This window comes from Tigriopus californicus, chromosome 4 (assembly GCF_007210705.1).
Source record: "Tigriopus californicus strain San Diego chromosome 4, Tcal_SD_v2.1, whole genome shotgun sequence".
NCBI classification, from domain to species: Eukaryota; Metazoa; Arthropoda; class Copepoda; order Harpacticoida; family Harpacticidae; genus Tigriopus; species Tigriopus californicus.
Window position 1 is genome coordinate 6,075,648 of NC_081443.1, and position 17,558 is coordinate 6,093,205.

General features: G+C 41.5%; 1 protein-coding gene across 1 annotated transcript in view; it reads left to right on the forward strand.

Annotated features, from left to right (window-relative positions):
• Positions 1-4,536: 4,536 nt before the first annotated feature.
• LOC131879434 (semaphorin-1A-like) overlaps positions 4,537-17,558 on the forward strand; it is a 59,640-nt gene continuing 46,618 nt past the window's right edge. Inside the window, exon 1 of the mRNA XM_059225762.1 lies at positions 4,537-4,687. The gene's annotated coding sequence lies outside the window, so the exon portion shown is untranslated. The remainder of the gene's footprint in view (positions 4,688-17,558) is intronic.

Consider the following 17,558-nt stretch of genomic DNA (forward strand, 5'->3'; position numbering starts at 1 on the left):
CACCTTCAGTAGAAATTTCATGGATATAAATAAGGCAGCTACTTAGCTATTGCAAGTTGAATGTTCATCTGATTTTGGTCAGCTAGGTCCTTGATTTTTAAAACATTTAGGCATTTGAAAAGACCATCAATATGGGCATTTCTTTTGGCTCCAACGATCTAACGGACGGCTCTCTTGAAACGTGACCAAGCCGTTTGCAGCAAAGACGGAACCGAAAATTGCAAGCCCATGTTCAAGCCTACTGTTTATGTGGGCATTGCATAGTATTGTTCTAAGGATTTTCGGGCAAGATTTCTTGGCCATGAACATTGTGAAGAGGGAGCACCTTATGGAGCTTCCAACACGATGGGTGCAATATTTCCCGTTCAGTTTTTCATCGAGATAGTTCCTCCAAAAATTCCATTGTTTTCCAGGCAGTTTGTGCCGACCCGTTGAATCAGAATATCAATTCCAAATAATTTAAAAGGCTGCTTGAGGTATTCGAGATCCAACTAACATCATTTTTGTTTTCTTGTAATTCAGTGAGAATTTACTTGCCTTGACTTGACTCTGGTTCGACGGTTTTCAGATTATCACCAAAGTGTTGCAGGGTCGTATCATCAGCGAACATGGTCAGTTTAAATTTGGTCGCATTCGAAAGGTCGTTGTCGTATATTAGATACAATAAAGGTCCCAATATGCTACCTTGAGGCAATCCACAAGATATTTGCACAGGATATGTAATTGCCGGAGCCAAAGCCATAATTATCCATTTTGGGCATTAGAATGTCATGGTCAATGGTGTCAAAGGCTTTCTAAGATCAATGCCTTTCGAATATTTCCTTTTGGCATTGTCAAAGATAACTAACTCTAAAACAACTCAAAAATCAGTAAATAGGCCGCTTTTGAAATAAAAAAAAGATGCCATGGAAAAAGTCAGTTACCACAAAGCGGTACATAGAGTGAAACATTTCCGGTAAACATTAAAGATGCCATCGATGTTAAGTTCTTGTGGTTTTGGGTAACATCAAATGTATCATCGGATAACTAAGGTTGCAAAGCATTTTTATGCAATTCTAATATCACAATGATTCTTAAAATATACGCGAAGATTTAGAGAGCTTGTGAACTAATATGTACTGGTTGTGTTGAGTCGGAATTATGTGAGAAAAGTATGATTGGTTTTACACTCTTTACTCCCGAACTACTGAAAAAGGAGTGATAGATCTTCTTTTCTTTTTTATATCTCGTTTTGCTTGAAAAGGATATTACGCATTCGTTATGGCGGTTAAAAGATGCAGAGGTTGAGTTCAGCTTCCTGCCATTATTACAATTTAAAACCAAAAGCAATGAAAAAATACTGCCTTTACTGCAGATGATATCAAGCTTGACAACAACCTATGGCTATTTGTGAGACAAAAAGTTGAAAACCCATGTTTGATCAAATTTGCATTGCTGAGTTTTGATTCAATAATATAGCACATAGAATGCATACGGAAAATAATGGCAACGATTCATTCTCTTTAAAGGAGCAGTCATGTCCTTTTCATCATTTAATTTGATTGCCAAAGAATTACAGTTCTGTTAAGATTGTGTAAGCTGGCACATTATAGTCATTCTGAGCTGATTTGTATGTGCAAAACTTCGAAAATCGTTAGTAGTTCTTTTTTTAGCTAATTAGTTCTCCACAAAGCCAACACGTTCGGTCGCAAACCACAGTCATCGGTGAGTGTTCTTGCTTTCAATTAACTTTGCATAAGTCTGAATCGCTTGAAATGGACAAACCTTGGTGTTCCGAAGCCTTTTCCGAAGATTGCCATGCAAAGGTGCATGGTTGCTGATGATTATTATAGGGGCCGGAATCTAACTTCAGCGAGATTATAAAACTTGCCATTTTGATGCGTTTAAAGACTCGGTTCCACCTCATTGGGACTACACATCATAATAATCAAATGGTTTTGAACAAATAGTGCTAAGTACATAAACTGAAGTGCTTATTTGGAGCTGAAAGAAGCCCCAAAACACTAAAAAGTATTTTTTTTTATTTAACCTTGAAAAATACATCGTTTATGTACTCAATAAGGTGATAAAATTGTGAGTAATCCAACAGCACGAGACTTGTCGTGAGGGCTGTCAGTTTGTTGATCTTTTCATTGCAATCAATATTCCCATCTTAGTGAAGACGAAGATAAATTAATTTATTTTTAAGTTAATTTTAACAGATAAGTTTTTTGAAAGCATAACAATTTTAGAATTCATCAAAATATTCCAAAAAGAGACAAAAGGAGCCCTTAAAATCCAGTTAGAAGAAAGAAGTAAAAGAGCAAGTCAATTTCATTAGAGCTTGATTTCCAGAATGTGAGAAAATAATGCCTTTAAATTTTGCTTAAGTCATTATTATTAGGCCATAAATCATAAGAACTGGAAGATTCGGTGAATAAAATGACTTTTTATACAAATCTAAGCGCTTATTTTGATGCAGGTCTACACACATGGCAGACCTTTTGCCTTTAATTTACTATGGTATACTGTAGGTTTTGCAATTATGTAATTGACCATTGGATGGACTCTTAAGAGAGGAAGCGGCTTTCTTTTGCCCGTCATGTTAGGCCATTGAATAAAACTAAGGCTGTACGAAAATCAATAACATTGTCTTTGACACTGGTACTCATAGGTGAAGAGATTGATAAATGATGATCTTTTTAAAAGTACCCTGTAGAATATTATTGTTTCATTATAAACAAGTAAATGAGAACTGCAAACATCAAATCAATCAGCATAATAGTCAAATTGTTATGAAATTATGAAATGTAACATAAAAGGACAATTTTGCACATTAATACTTCTCTAACAAATAAAAATGAATCCATTTATCATTCAGTAACAGGACATATAAGGGCAAATGAAGAATGATATGATGAAAAAGTTGAATAGCCGAGTAAGCTTATTGGAAGATGAGAGATTGACTGTTGGCATTTTCGTTTTAACCGCCCCATTTGAAAAACAGCTATCAGCCACAGATAGATAATAGATAGATTTTCTAACCCCATTCTAAGAGTCCCATTCTACGAAAACATCTTCACATGTTTTCAAAAATTCATGGGTTTTCGAACGGTTTCTTGGCATTGGCTGCCTAAATTGCAAGAAAAAATAATGTATACTCTGCGCTACGCTAGTTTTTCCAACCAACCAAAAGATACCTTGTTTTTTTCATCTAATTTCATATTTGGTCTTTTAAATCTATTTTAGGAAATTCTTTCATTTTACCTTAGCTATAAATGGCTAAGTGAGAAAACATTTTTAACAATAGAAAAAAGTATGTTGATTTTGACTGCTGTCCCTTTTTAGAGCTCATTTCTAGACAATGCCATTTCACCTCAAATATACGCGTTAAATGTCAGACTAGGTGTTGCAGAAACTATGATAATAAGTGATAAATTTTTAATGGAATCAAAGACTCGACATCTACGCAAAATTATCATTTTCCAAGGGTGACTAATCTTGCTTTTTTAACCCGTTCTTCAGAGAAGCTAAAATTGGATGAAATTCTGATATATATTTTTCTTGAAATTCAAGCAACTTATTTTTGTTTGATAAATAATGTCTCAACCAAAGAAATTAAGATCTCCCATGAAAACCATCGACATTGGCTTCAGATATGTATACTGCAAAATTGGAGTTTATGCTCTGACACAGAGTATGATAAGAAAAGGTTTCGTAAAGTGATTGATTCACATTTTGCTATCGAAATGACACATCATAATAACTGTTTTTGGACAAATTAATTGACTCGAATATCCCAAACTTTGGCCTTGAAAATGGTAATGTCCGCACCAATTAAATTTCTTGCTTTGCCTTTTTTTCCACTGGTCAACCAACCACAAGTGACGTATCGTTTCCTAGTCCCAATAGGTATTCGAATGCACGGAAGTCTCCATCTTTAATAACAAATTATAAGCCCTATTCATATCATCCAAAATATACAAGCATATTTCATTATGGTATACGAGTTGATCATTTATTTCTCACTATAAACAAAAGATGGGCAAAGAGTTGTTGCTTTAGCCGTGCCCCGTCTTGGTCCATTCCAATCTCCTTGGTAGACGAGAACAAAGTGTGTCATCTACCAATTTAGGTTCGTCACTTGTGTAAAAACCTGAAGTCCATCGTGATGTCTGCCCTTGAAATGAGGGCGAGTCCTTTGGTCTTTTGGTCTTGAGGGGCACGAGGGGCACCCACCACCACCACTCGCCGTCCCTTCGATCTTGGCTCCTTTCGTTGTTCCCTCCATGCCTCCATGCCCCCCCCCCCTTCGTTGGTTGGATCCTTCCTTCCCTTCTTCTTCTGTCTCGCCTTCCCTGTGTAGTCACTCTCGCTTTTTCGCTCTAACCCGAGTTGTTCCTTCTCCAATGCGCATTCGTCTTCTCCTCTCTTCTGTTCCTCGTTGGATGTGGCCTCTTCCTTCGCCACGGGTCGTTCCATTCGGAGTTTGCTCGAGATGTTGTTGGACACAGTTCCAGTTTATTCACGTGCTCAGACGTGAAAGCAAGACGACGACATTGGATTCCGTCAAAAACGAGACTTGAGATTTGGAGTGCTAATCCTGACCAACAACTCTGCCTTATTCAAGCAGACATATTTTGTTTGAGTGTTTTTCGTACCATTTCCGTAACTACAAACACTTTGGTGTGGATTTCTCTTCATCAAGGTAAGCCATTTGATTATACTTGAAACTTTGAACTGAAAGCAATACCATAGATAAAACAGACACAGTAATTTTGACTAAAGTTATTTCCACTTTCTTCGTTACCAATTGGCCGTTCTTGTCGAAAACATCAGCTCTTTTTGCCAAGTCAAAAGAAGAAGTTGGAACAGAATGACATCTTGGACAAAAATTGGGTCACATCAGAAAAGATGTCTTGATTTGAAGAAACATTTCCTTGAAAAGTTTGATGCTGTGAGCACACTTCAAACAAACATAACGTCAGATGTTGCAATTCCACTTGGCTGGAACAAACCATCTTCTTTTAAGCATTACTCGAATTTACTCGAATGTCGTGGAGCATTTTTCCTGGCCAATCTGTACTTTGAAATTGGTCAAAACATGCACCATCAAATTTGTAGGAAGTGTTTTTCTTATCAAGAATCACACTTCAATAGTTTATGATTATTGTATTGCTGTAAAATCGGGCAAAATGTTTTTGGAACTGATCTGTGCAACTAAAACTTCGTTTAATCGGAAAATATTGTTCGGATGATCAACCACTGAGTTAGTTTGAATTTTTCACTATTCATTGAACGATTTTCCCGTCAAGCATATTTTGGATTGCATTTAAGTTATCAACGTTAAAAGGTACCTGAAGTAGCTTCATATGCTACATTAATTAAGTACCGACCAAATCTTAGTGCATACATTACTTCTTGTAATGAATTCATTTAATTGGATGAAACAACCATTGAGTGCGTCCAAAACGATCGCGCTGATGGCGCTGACCCATGAGAAAACGCGAAATAGTACATTAAACCACATGTTCTCCTGCCAAACCAGGACCCAGACCTGAGGATGGTGCAAAGTTAGTTGCTTCCCATGCCTACTACTACTCCTTCGACTACTTCGTAGTCGTCCGGCCTTCTTTCCCATTGAACATGAAAGCTGACAGACTAATTTTACGGTTGGTCGGACCAGCAAACTATGTGATATAATTGCCAGAGGGCTTCCAAAGGCTCGAATTGCCTTCGTGGCCCACTCTTGTCGACTCTACTCCATGTAGTGTGGTTTTGTCTACATCACTGTCGGGCCTCACTCCAGCGGTCATTCGCATTTTAGCAGCTGTTGTGATTTGTTTCGCCGTTTGTTTCCGCTAAATTGGGGACACAAATTTGCCGCAACATTGCAATTAAAGCTGTGAGAGACAGGGCTTTTACGTAAATTGTCGTCTCACTTACTGTGTTGACGCACATGTGGATCGTGGAGCCAAGGAAGGACCTGCCTGGTCAGTAGCCCACTTCGTCTGGAGGGAGGACATTATTCTCGCTCACAAGTGCTCTGCATCACGTGGCGGGTCCCTTCGAGATCATGAAGAAGTTAGCCTTTAATTTGGAATGGCTCAATAGACCATCCCAAGGGTGGGTTAGTGGTAGTGGTAAAATGAGAAGAAAAGATCTTGGGGCAGTCATGGAACATCAAGGAACACTCGGGTTATTTTTTTCCGCCCCATAAACTTTACCTCTTACTTTGCCCTCCTCCTCTTTCTACTTCTCTTGCTCGTTCTTCTTGCCCTGGCCTTTCTCGTCTCAGAGAGTCAGACCATAGAATACAAAAGCTTGATCCTCTCCACTTTCAGCTTGATATTGCCATGCAGCCCATGTTTGAGCCGAAATTTCGTCTCATGAGCACCACAATTGCCTGCGACTTGGTTTGAGATACACTAACCCCCCCCCCCCTTCTTCCTCTTTCCAGTCGCCTCATATCCGGATTGGCACACAATATATGATCCCTCTTGCTTAGTATCCGACGTATAAGTGAAGGCTCGCGTAATCAACGCTTTATCCCCCGAAGGGAAAAAACTGGGATTGGCTTTTGATGATCTCTCTACCGTCCATTTTACGATGCCTTTGAGTTGAACAGACATAGACTTTTGGATTGTGTCTGCCGTTTTTTTGGCTAAGGGTCCATGGAAATTGTATTGTATGTGAGGAGAGGCTCATTCGTCTTTGTTTCGAAGGGGAATTGGATTGAGATTCATCAGAGAAATTCTCCAGTGAATTGCTTCCCAAACTCGATGTTGAGGGGTGAATGGGTTTCACCAGAGCAGTCATTCCATCCCCTGACCCTCAAGCGAGCAATGACAACAAAACAGAGATCTCTCTCTCCCCAATTTGATTCAGCATGAGAATGGGCCACCGAGTTGATTGCCTACCCTCCCCGACTCGTGTCAGGATCCTTCCGCTCATTCGCTTTGACATGGTCAATAAGTCAAGGGGTAATTTCACAAAGTTTCTTTTTCTGTCGAACATTGAAAAACACTGGTGAAAAGTCTCGTTAGCCGAGCACGGTGAACTATTAATATACTATTGAGGAAGTACGAAAACGACGTACATGTAGTTCCTGGCTGTGAGAACCGAGTGAGTAGCCGTTCGAATGAAATGAATTCATCGGGGCATCAATAACATGACTATTAGCGATGAGTCATCGTCAGTCAGCAATTCTCAGACTTGGACCAAAGGGTTGATTGCTTACCATCATTTCCAACGAGTCGTTTTTTTTCATGATGATGATTATGACGACGATAACAACAACAGCGATGTTGATGATGGAAATTCTGATCATGGTTGCCTACCGAGCCCCTTTTCCTCATATTTTGATCCCCCCCCTTTCTTTTGGTATTGATCCCTCAAATACTGAAGGTCTAACGACACCAATCCTAAACCTGAAATAAAATGATAGTCTTAGACAGCCTCAATTCCAATCACGAGGCTGGCGACTTTTCGATTAAACGCACTCGTGCCAGCTTGGATTGTTACGATGGAACCATATTTCCCTCTAGCCCCTAGGAACTTTGAAATGGAATGAGCAGAGAGCTCATCTCCAAGATATGATAGTAATGATCTGTAGATGATCTCGAAGGATGGGTGTTTTGCTGTCACTATCTCCTTTTGGCTTTTAATGGGGCTAGCTAGCTTTTAGGGGGACGGGGGTTGGTTGCGTCTGGGGTTGGCTTTCGGGAGATATCAGCAAGTAATTTATAACAGTTTGCGTCATCTTTACTGATCTTGGGGACTCTTGCAACTCACTCAGTCACCCTTTGCGGGTGAATCATCAAGAGCCACGTTTCCAAAGAGCAGCAATGACGGAGGGACGTGTTTCGTATAAGATTGGAAATACGTATCTTTCTTTAGTTGGTGAAGCCTCGAAGTGCGTGTGTTGTTTTGGAATGCGATCATTTGTAATGAGAATGTTTTCATAGCTTGATACATTAACGCCTTTGTTCACTTCGCGATCAAAACAGGCTCCACTTGGGGCCAATCAATTCGTGAACAAAACGTTGGCTATCATTAATTTTGGTCCAAAGAAAAATCAGTAAAAAGGGAGCCGACCGCCTGAACGAACGGAGAAGCAAAGCAGACGAAGCATTTCCATGATGGAGTAATGATCATGACAAGGAAATATGATGGTCCCAGTTCTCTCCCTTTTTTCATCACGTACAGCATCTATCTGAAGATCTTAAGGAGAATATGTATCATATCAGCATCGAAATTTACCCACCCAGATCCCTTGGAAAGTACTTTCAGACCTCGGAACTCAGGGAGAAGATCGTTATGGTGCATTTTCGACCAGGTTATCATATTAGTCACGAAAGGGTTCGAGGGGGAAATGGGACCAACTTCGTTCCTTCCTCACCCAAATTCGAAGTTGGCCCGCCTTTCCTGGTTGTTGTTGTTCTTCTTGTTTTAGTTCTTTGGTTGGCCCTGACTCGTAACTTTTCGACTCTCCACTAACGGACTCTCTGAGCTGAGAGTTGGTTGGGGCCTCTGTCTTGTGAAATGAAGACTGATGGTGTCTTATTTTGTGTTTGGTTTGCACCATCCCGATCAATTACCTCGTGTCTTGAAACTTCTTTTGAAAGTGGTCTATCTTAGCTTGTAGCATTTGCCTTGTGTGCATTTTTCGGTTGCCGTTGTTGTAATAGTGGTGGCTGTTGTTGTTGTTGATGATGATGATGTTCTTCTCCCTCCTGTTGTTGACTTAGTGCAATTCCTTATTTGTTGTCTTTTTTTCCCCAAGAAAATTGGTCAAATCCGAGTGGAGCTGAAATTTGAAAGCAGAATAGAGCCTCTAATAAAAGTGTCTGCCTCTGTCGACGGGGTCTGACTAGGGTCCAAGTAGTGAGCTAATGCACCAGGGATGTGAGACATTGTCCCTCATTTCGTCTTTTAGTGCCTGGGATTGCTAGCCAGTCTCGAGGATCCCTTCTTTCGTGTTTTAACCATTATTTATGGTCCTAGCCTCGCTATTGTTGTCTTATACCCAAGTTCGAGAGAGGCCAAGTCCTCGCCTTTGCTTGAGTCTATACACAGAGTATATACGTATGTAGTAGTCGAGTAGCATAGACCCGTACTTGACAAATAGGGCCGACGAGGCTTTGGAGGTGATGTGCCTGCCGACACTTTCATATACTGGTCATACACATTCAAGCCCATGAAATAGTGGATTGTGCAACTGAGTACAATATACAGTATATACGGCAATTCAGAGGGCGAGTAAAGGAGGCCGTATTTTACCAAAGGACAGTATCTTCATGTGCACGGCTTCATTTAGAGATGAGGAGAGTGGGTTATCTTAACACGACAGAGTGAGAGATAAGGATGAATGGTTCCAAATTAATGGCCTCAACGTTGTATAGTCTTTCGCTCATTATCAAAATGCGCAATCTAATGAGCTTCTACCACGGCTTTCCCTTTCCGTCCAGCGTATAAATCTTGAGTAATATTCCGATCCTTCGCTCACTGTTTCCTTAGGTAAGTACAAGTCAGGACTAGTTGGTCTATGTATGTACAGTATACTACAGTACTTACGTAGTGGCACCGCACCACAACATGAGTATATGTGTCTGAGTCTAATGGTTTTTACGGAATAGATGAGTCGGAAGAAGTTGAACCAAAGTGTTGGTGGATCTCTCCTCATCGATAGACATGCTGATCCCAAAGGACCTGAGTCACTCACGGGGAGTTCTTGGCTCGAACTGTCGATTGTAAGACTACTGCTTACCAACCACCATTGGATGTTCATGCAGTCCAAAGGCACACAGAGCAATGCTGCCACTTCTTTCCTTGTGTACGAGTAGTGGAATGGACTTGTGGGAGAGATTGGGATCGCTTTTTCAACCGAGTTGGAAGAAAAGATAGGGATGGCGATGAGGGACGCATGGTTGATTGGAGAAGATCAATTAGGGCGACTCCCAGTCACACATTTGTTTCCAGTCCTGTCGCGCAGGCTTGCCAAACAGCACATGCATGTTATTCTGTAAAAGCCCTCTTTAAAGCTTATATGTAAAGCTGAGACCTCGAAATACTTTTGCAAGCCCTCGGTTTTCATATTGGAGCAAAATTGATGGTGCATATATTGTTTCAATTTGGGAACCCTGATCTCTGCATGGTGGCTCTTTGTCTACGTTCCGTCACTTAAGGGAGCAACTGTGAAGTGATCCATTTCCGAAACGGAAAGCAAGACACGCCTCAATGCCTACCACTCCCCTTTGAGAAGAAGAAGGTCATCAACCATGAGAGACGTAAACAATGAAGATGCAAAACTGTAATGAAAAGCGGATCCAACATAGAACGCTCCTCGGACTATGAGGGGAGCATGTTCTCTGGGTCCACTTTGGATTCATGCCAATGTATGGATATTTTCCAGAGGCCATGTGGAAATGAGCCAGACTGCTTTTCGTGATCGAGTGCAGGTCTCCGTTGTTCCGCCTTTTGCATGTTGAGAATATTGGTTGTGTCACTGGATAGAGCTATCTCTACTCCCCTCCATCTGGGCGAATTTCCTCACCAATGAGATCCTGCTCGAGTCTTGTGTGGGTTTCCCTTCTCATCCTTTGAAAGGAAATCCATCTACTCTACCCAATCCCAAACAGAAACGTCAATCCAGAAAATAAACCAAGGGCTCTAAACTTTGCCAATTTTTAGGTCTGCACTGGATTCGCTCTATAATATGCAGTCTTTGTTCAAGGACAATTATCAATAACGATTAAGTACTCCAATGGTATTATCTTAAATAATTCCTCCCAAGGGCCTTCGATCCCTCTCGATGATATGAAATGACATGGACTTCGAAAGACATGGGGAAAAGGCTCTCTCTGATTCCTCCGACAGGCAAACAGCCAAGTACTGTAAGTACTTCTACGTACGTACATTGATAGACCTCGAGGATGCACTCCCCTTTGATTTATCTAAGGATTATCGCGAGCTCACTAAACAGTTGCCCTACACCTCACAACGGATCAGTGTGCCCTTGTTGTTTGTATTGGCCACTACTCCCACTGGGTCTTGGGGATCCAGATACGTTTTCTCGGGAACTAGCTTGGCGTCAGTGGTGGCCTTTACGTTCAGGAGTAAATCGGATATAATCCAAGAGTGGATTTCTGTGTCAAGGGCCATATAAGCTGGAAGTTCTTCTCCATTTTCGAAGGTAGCAGTAGTAGTATCCTTTTCACCTTTCATCACCATTGAACCTGGAACAAGCTTATTCCGGCAGGTTTGCCAAATCAAATCAGTTTCACCACAAAAGGAAACATGTTATCAGCCTCTTCTTTTGGACCTGCAGGTATAAGTAAGCCGAGTCAAGATCAGGTGACACTAGGACATGTCTTTGGCAAATATTGTGTGGTCTACTTGCCCAAAAACCATCAAATGGGCGAGTTTATGAACTCGTCTGCCATGCATCCATTTTGCCAATGAGAGTCCAAACGACCTCCACTGAACATCTTTCGGTTGCTGAGGGGATCTGGAGGTTTAGGTTTTGGTGAAAATTCTGCTGAAAGGATTGCAAGACACGAGGGGGGTCCTATTAGAGGTACACGTTGCTAGCTTTCTCCCTACTTTGCCGTCATTATCCTTCATCTTCTGGCAGGAGGAAAACTTTTCAAGTGTTGTAGAGCTAATGAAAAATGAAGCCCTTTTTCCATTCCACCATGTATTACGTTCGGAGCTCGAACCGCTGGCTTTGCTTTTGGGATCCTCAACTCAAAACATGTTCCTCGTTCGTTTGCCTGCTAAGTTGGCTGGTTGAGCGGCTGTTCCCTGTTCTTGATATATTGATTTTTGGATTTTTATCATGTCATCGCAAGATTGATAAGGATTTTTTTGACGTGAGTCTTGTCATCTGGCTAGCATTTCCTGATAAAGTGGCGCATTGTAAATAATTTGCTAATGTATGACGATGAGGGACCTCTCGAGTTTGATTTTTGAAACGCGAGTCATCAACTCTGAAGTTTACTCCCAGTAATTGGCTGTCATATATATTTTCAAAAAACTTCTCTCAAGTTTGTTGCAACAGTATTATTCAACGAAAAAGGTCCTAATTGTATATGCTACTAGATGATAATAGCTTTACGAAGAAAGTATTCTCATATCCTACTGTCAGAGAGTAGGTAGAAACATGTCGTGACAGGAGGTCTTGTCATCATTCTAATCCGTCGGCGAAAAAAATCGATCTGATCCCGAGTTGAAGAGTTGGCAATGCTTCTTTTTTGCTGCCATTGGAATCCCTCGGGAAATTTCCAAAGTTTCCTTTTTTCTGCTTCTACTTCATCAGTTTGATTTTTGGGGCCGATCGGATCAAAAAGTGGATTCAGAAGATCAACAATGAAACTTTCATCCCAATGGAGGCTAATCCGAGGTTGGTCCTGTCATGTTCTTTCTTGTTCAATCCAAATCAAGAGTGAAACTTACGCATATTGTGAGTTCAGATATTGTCCATTTGATTTCAAGACAGTTCAACAAATGTCAGGTCTTACTCCAAATAAGGAAACGTCGAGAAAAGATGAAACGGTTTATGCACGAGCACAACATTGGCATTGTTTTCAAAATTCCAATAGTTAAACTTTCAATTTGCTTCGAACTTGCCCAAGTGTAAAGTGGGTTCTTGTTTATTTATATCATGTTAAAACTTGGGATGAAAAATGTGATGAAAAGTCAGTATTTTCACGTTCACTATGAAGGAATAAACCTTGATAAGCAAGGAAGCAAGGAAAACCTGCGTATCGTAAAAGGGCAGAGTCTTGATATTGAGCAGGACAATGAATAGCAAATATGATTACTCCCCTACTCTTTGAATGGATGATGAAGAGTATAGGAGCCCACAGTTGTTGAAGTTCCCAATCCATCATCATCTGGCCGAATTCATATATTCATCCCCGCTCCCGCCTTCTGTCTTTCATCGCTTCCCTCAAATACATGAACGAGTCCTTCACTACCAAAAAAAAACTAGCCCCGATCATAATTCAATTACACCTCCGAAACATTAAGTGATTAGGGATGGAAAATCTATTATATCTCTCCAACGGTATCCAATAAGCAATTCGACCTACTGAGTTGACTACACGGCCATCTCAAGGAGATTCATTTTTTTGGTGCATGGCGCACCTTCAAAGCTGAAAAAAAGAAGCCTGACTGACCTGATTGATCAGAGTGGAAAATCCACTCCTCGGGATGCGAGTGTGCGTGTTGGTGGGGATGTTGACCGATTTCTCGAGTCTGGAGCTCTGAGCCACACATGTGCCTCCCATTCACTGACCTGACTTGGCAATAGATGTACGTGCACGTCCGTACAACTCGTTTGAGTATGAACTCATCTTTTCATTGGGAAACGACTCGAAGCGAGTCGAGGCCCGAGTGGGGCTAAACGTACGTAGTACATAGGACGCAGTACGTAGAAGGTGGCCTCATGTCCGAAGGAAAACCAAAGGAGGGACAAATTCAATGCAGAGCCAGAAGAAGCCTTTTCTTTTTCAGAGTAAGAGCTTGATCGAGCTTGAGAAGGGATCAAGTGGAACCAGGGACGCAAACGCTCTCACTCTCCGTACCAGCATGTACGATGTTCAGTATGGATGGATGGACGGATGGATGTGTGTACTCGTACGTGCGAGAGAAAGAAAGAAGGAAGGAGGGTGGTGTTGGTAGTGTTGGTGGTGGTGGTGGTGGTGGTCTTGGGATCGGTGAGTGCCTCGCTTCGATGGAGACCAAGAGCAGTCACAATGTGAGCTTTAATGGATATCCAATATTGGCATAGAGTACTGCTATTCTTTCTTCTCTGCTCTGATGACTCGAATATGCTGGACACATGTCAAAGAAAATATTGAAAGAAACATCTACGAAGAAGAGGAATGTCAATAGACCTCCAACAACATCTTCAAGGATCCATTTTCATTCCTCTCATGGAGATAAGAAAGAATGACAGAATAAAAGAGCGTCGCGGTCATACATAATCGTCCACTTTTGGACGAATCTACGCCACAAGATAGGTACACTTGCCTCGTACAAATCAGCCAGTGTTGGAATGACTCCATCTCAACATAAATTATACAAAAAAGTCTGTTGGAAAGGTGCATAAGCTGGCTCAAGGTAGCATGGACTTGAGGGGAAAGCCAACCTTTGGTATTATCCCATAAATCTGCATTACAAATTTAAGTGGATCCTTCAAACTGATTGGATCGTGTTCCAACTGTGTTCCATGGATCCATGGACTTCCCCATTTTTGGCTCTGACTCTAGCGTTCTTTCGATCTGGTTTTCCAAAGAGTTTGAAGAAAAAGAAAGAAGGCGAGAATGGAGGAGCAAGAGAAAGAGAGGAGAAGAAGTGGGACAACTAAGATCCCCGGACAATGCTCCTGCACACAAAAGTCACTGCAGACAGAACTGAAAAGAGATTTATTTCTTTGGTTTTTAATCTATCTGCAAAACGTGTTTGTTGGTTTGTGTCATGTTCTGTGGCTCGTTGGCTGAAGTAAGCAGTAAAGAGGGGGGGGGGGGGAGCGGATGGTGAATGGGTGGAGAGGAATTGGCGAACTGGCTGGGAACATGGAGTGGGTTTTGTGGTAGAGTCAAGATCTCTCAGGATGTCCCACCAGAATGATTTACAAGGGACATGTGTACAAGCTTTACTATAAACGACATACTGTAGTACTCTTTGGATTAATGGTAGATGTGACATATCGCACAATACAATCTATATTTTGTCCTTTCTCTCTCTAGATACTCTCTCTTAGTTCTGGGGCCTGTGCAGGCGAGGAAAAGTGTGCTAGAATGTTGCTATAAATAAAAATATGTACCCCTGTATGAAATGCACGCTGATATGGTGAGTGGATCACCACATGATTCACCATAGATCATCATCTTTGATGGTTTTCAGTGAAAGCAAAGAGCGTGCTTCATCGTCTCGGACATGATCTGTTGACACAGAGATTATGCTATTCACTCAGGGTATTCAATAAATTGGGCTGGGTGGTTAGGTAGAGAGAACGAGAGATCATGATTGTACGTACGGCTGGATTAAAGATGACTCACGCTCTGTTAGATAGTTAACTTCGTAATCCTCTCAGTCTGGTCCGAGTTTCTTTCTTTTCGGACAATATATAGAAATTGAGTCACATGTTTCGTATTGTCTGCACTCGCGATCATCTTTGATTCTCCCAGATGGTATTCATTGCATATTGCACAATAAAGGCGTTCCAGTTATCTTTGGGATCTTTAGCACTTTGATCGGTTCTCACCACACTACCACCAACCTGATTTCCCATGGGTTTGCGATTCATATTGAGCACGAGCGAACCAGCCTTAAGTACAGAAGTTCCCCTCCAACTTCACTTATTCCCTGTTTAACATGCGTTATAAGAGCAGCAAAGTAAAGATGTCTCTCAAGACCCTTAACCAGTCCATTTATCATGTGAAGCAAAAACGTGTGCCGCTATATTTGTAGGGTTTCATAGAGCCTTTTATTCCCAACTCTCACAACAGCGGCGAGGTGGTGGGTTGTGGACTTGTGGTGGACCAATGTCCAAGAAGGCCTCGCCTAAGACTTAGGGACAGAGCTTGTGTGATCCATGGCGGTCCATTATGGACCCATCAGACGGATCGAAGAAAAGGGTCCATCTTGGCCGTGAACGAATCCATAAAGACAAAGACACTTTGAGATTCGTCGATCTTCCTCGTATCTAGTACCACATACATACTGCCTATGCATTCAGAGGGAACCCAACAAGGCTTGGGGGTATCTGGCAACCAAAGTAGTTGTGAGCCTTCGACCGCTGCCACCGTCACCACAATCCACGGTGGATGAAAAATGACCTGACCCCATTCACAAAAATATATCAGCCACATGACAAAGAAGGAAGGTTCCCAAGTAAAAAGGTATTCAATACGATGCCCTTGGAAAGGACCTCAGTATTCTTTGTATTGATGTGTTTGTTCGTGCATGGTAGAGAATACCAATTTAAATCATAGAATATACAAATATGACCGACTTTAATCTTGAATGAAAATTGATCTGATTTTGGACGATGCAGTTCTGCGTGACTTACATTCGAGTTGCCTGAGGGCTTTTTGGGTCTTATCTTTATGCACCGAGCTTCAGGATTTGGCCAGTCTTTTTTGTGGAACAACTCCTTCAGTGCCCGTGGACAAGGAAAGCAAGATGACTTCTACGCGAGATAAGTCAAAAATTGCCCGACTGGGAAATGACAGAATGGGCGCCAATGGAATACTACCTTCATTAAAATGTGTACGGACCCCTCTTACTTTGTCACTTTATGTGTGTACTTACGTACAGTAGTGCGTACATGTAGAGACCAGACACTGACTACTTAACCTGAGCAAACTTTGCATTTAGCGTCTTTAGGAAAGGCACTCTATTAACTAGAAGTCTTCTATGGCCCAACGTACCTCTGGCAATTTTTCATGAGATGGAGTTTGAATTTGAAAGTGGAATAAAAAAGCAGATCTGATGGTTTGCTGAGAGCGAGCACGTAGAAGAAGAGACCAAAGATCTTTGTGGCTCTCTATACCAATAACGATAATCGGATTAAACGACCCTTGCCATCATCCAGGGTCCCAATTCCAAAAACAGTCACACGACCACAAAAAGATAAAAAGGAGACCTTTTCCTCATTTCCCTCGTGGAAAGGGGGGGGCAAGGGACGAGGGAAGGACCATCTACTTAGAATTGAGCCAAAATGGCCGGGACCGAATCGAAATTGCAATGTACCAAAATAGTGGCCACCACTGGAAAAAAGCAAACATTGTATCTCAAGTTGTTCTTGAAAGCACCAACTTAAAAAAACAGTAATGAAACGTGACAAAATCCTTTATTGGTTTAAAGTATTCTTTTAGAATAGCATTTTTTACATTGTAGCGGTGCAGGTCGGAGTGAATTTATTTGTAGTCTGATGTGAAGAATAAAGAACACCAACGCATTCCAAAGCCGAGGATTTTTACCTTCCGTCAGTTTCCTTTGACAAGGGATCGTGATTTGAATTATTATGAGTCTCCACTTGGGTTGGTGGATGGATCTTCAGCTAGCTCTCCATTGGTCCAGAAGGAGTATGAGTCAACGTTCCACTATTATGAAACGAACCAATTTGGTCAGAAACCTTTACTCAGTCTTTACGAGGACGTACGGGAGAGTGAGGGCCAAACCAAATGGGTTTTCGACATCTCAATCTCCAATCAAGATTCAGACGAGCCCGCCAGACGGAATACGAAGGATGAATAGAGCAAAAAAAAAGTACCAACACATTTCTGGTTCTCCGCACCGCTTTACTATACAAATGGTTCGTGACGCTGGCGTCTTCTTGAAGGGAAATGAAGCGGGTGCTCTTGGGGAAATAAAACGCTTCATTGAACAAATCAAATAGCTCCTGTGAGCTACTTTGAATGTGCCCAAAATTGCCCCCGTATTCGTTTTTTTATATTTCCTCCAGGCCACAACCTGACAAACGCAATTTTTTTCAGAGCCTCTTGTGCAATGTGCACCAAGTCATTTATTTAGACCCAAAATCTAAAGATGGAGAAACGTGCCAT